This window comes from Penaeus chinensis, chromosome 40 (assembly GCF_019202785.1).
Source record: "Penaeus chinensis breed Huanghai No. 1 chromosome 40, ASM1920278v2, whole genome shotgun sequence".
Taxonomy (NCBI): Eukaryota; Metazoa; Arthropoda; class Malacostraca; order Decapoda; family Penaeidae; genus Penaeus; species Penaeus chinensis.
Window position 1 is genome coordinate 6,106,455 of NC_061858.1, and position 2,500 is coordinate 6,108,954.

Sequence of the window (2,500 nt, forward strand, 5' to 3'; positions counted from 1 at the left end):
GGCACAATGGACTGGCCGTGTGACGGGGGCGCGCGAGCTTTGCTGTTGAACGGGACCCCTATTACGAACGAATGAGAGAGAGAGAGAGAGAGAGAGAGAGAGAGAGAGAGAGAGAGAGAGAGAGAGAGAGAGAGAGAGAGAGAGAGAGAGAGAGAGAGAGAGAGAGAGAGAGAGAGAGAGAGAGAGAGAGCGAGCGAGAGAGAGAGCGAGAGAGAGCGAGCGAGAGAGCGAGAGCGAGAGCGGCGAACAGGAACCCCTCGGCGCCACCTGGCAACTGCACGGAGTCGTTATCTCACCTCCAGCTTTTGCACTTTACCCGCCAATCATCGCCGTCATGCTGGCGTTGGTAATGACTGTTATTTCATCGCGGTCAAAGAGAGAGAGTGATCTTGTGGCCCGCGGGAAGGGGGTTGCTGCACGCCGATATGCAACGCCATTCGCCTAAGCGCCTGTGCCTCGCATGCGGATTCCGAAAAATGCGCGACCGATCGGATGCACACGGGGAATGCTCGGCGCCATAGGTAGAGGTGGGCCTGCGTATGGATCCGGAGGAGCGCTCGGCCGCGGATAAAACCAGAAGCGGCAACCCTGCGTGCGGATCGAGGAAATGGAAGATTCGGACCCGCGCTTTTTATATCGTTTTTCCCCCGCACTCGCTCGCCATTTTAGACTCGCGGGGAATTGGAAATAAAAGTGTCGAGGTACCCTTTGGGTTAAGGGATCTCGGAATAAACACGCTTATGGCTCTCCCTCCGATAGAGTATACAAAATAAAGAGAGAGCGAAAATACAAAAAAAAAAAAAAAAAAAAGCAAATACATCTTGTTATCGCCACCAAACAAATCACTTAAAAATAAAACACCTAAAGTTCCCAGCACCATAGTCTCTTCAAATTAAAAAAAAGCAAAAAAGCACAGTACCCCCTCGCATTAACATAGACACGGCACCTCCTCCCCCCCCCCCCTCCCCCATTGCGGAAACAACGACACACAGCTGGCGAGCGTACGCAAAACCTTAACAATTATGCCAATGATAAAATGTAGACCTTACTCGCTAATGAATGACGTGAAGATATCATTTGGAAACAAATAGACATGATTACAGGTATTTACACATGTCGGGTTGATATCGTATGCAAATTTCGTATGAAGATTGATGTACACGTGTCATACCTGTACCTCGTCGGCCATTTTTCTCCTCCTCAAGACAAATGAAAATATAAATGCGCATTAGAGGTTTAAAAGATGTTTTAGAAATAGTAAAAAATAATAATTAATAAAAAAAACAAAAATGAAAATATTAAATAATGATAAACAATTTTTTTTCGGAGACGAAGGTACTTAAATAAAGACATACGTAAAAGAAATACGTTAATCGAACGGATAATTTACGTTGAGTGATTGACAACTTGTCGTTTGTGATAAATTACGATCTTTATTGTGGTCATTTGATTTTTTTTTCTTTTCTTTTAACTTGTGTGTTACTTTGGCGAATTTTATTGTTGTCTGTTATTGTTGGTCCTCTGTCCATGCTGTGGTTTTGTTGTTATTGTTATTATTATTAGCGTTATTATTATTGTTGTTGTTATTATTATCATTAGCATCATTATCATTATTATTATTATTATTAGTAGTAGTAGTAGTAGTAACATTATCATTACTATTATTACTATCATCATTATCATTGTTATTATTATTATTATTATTATTATTATTATTATTACTATTATTGTTATTATTATTATTATTATTATTATCATTATTATTATTATTATTATTATTATTGTTATTATTATTATCATTGATATTACTTTTATTGTTATTATTATTATGATTCTTCTTCTTCTTATCATTATTATTATTATAATTAATATCATTCGCATGCTCATTATTATCGTTGTCATTTTTATTATTGTTGATGTAATCGTTATTATTATCATCATTGTTATTATCATCTCGATTGTTCCTCGTATTATCATTGTTATTGTTATTGTTATAACAAATTATAATGGTAATAATAAAAATAATAATAATGATAATAATAACAATAATGATAATTATAATGACTATTATTAGTATCATTATTATTATAGTTCATATTCGCATTGTTGTTGTTGATGTTATCTTCATTATCATGATTGTATGTATCATTATCATTGATATTATCATTATTGTTATTATTGTCATTATTACTATTATATTATTAATGTCATTATTATTATCATCATTATTATCACTATCTTTATTATTATTATTATCATTATTGTTATTATTATTATTATTATTATTATTATCATTATTATTATTATAATTATTATTATTATCCTTATCATTAATATAATATTGATCTCAATATCATTATCCTTTCACAAGTAGAAGCAACAGAAGCAGAGGTATAATTACTGATACCACGAACATGACACAATTATTATCACTCGTATCATTATCTTGTCAACTTATACGCTATTTTTCCCTATTACCAATTCTGTAATTTCCAACGCC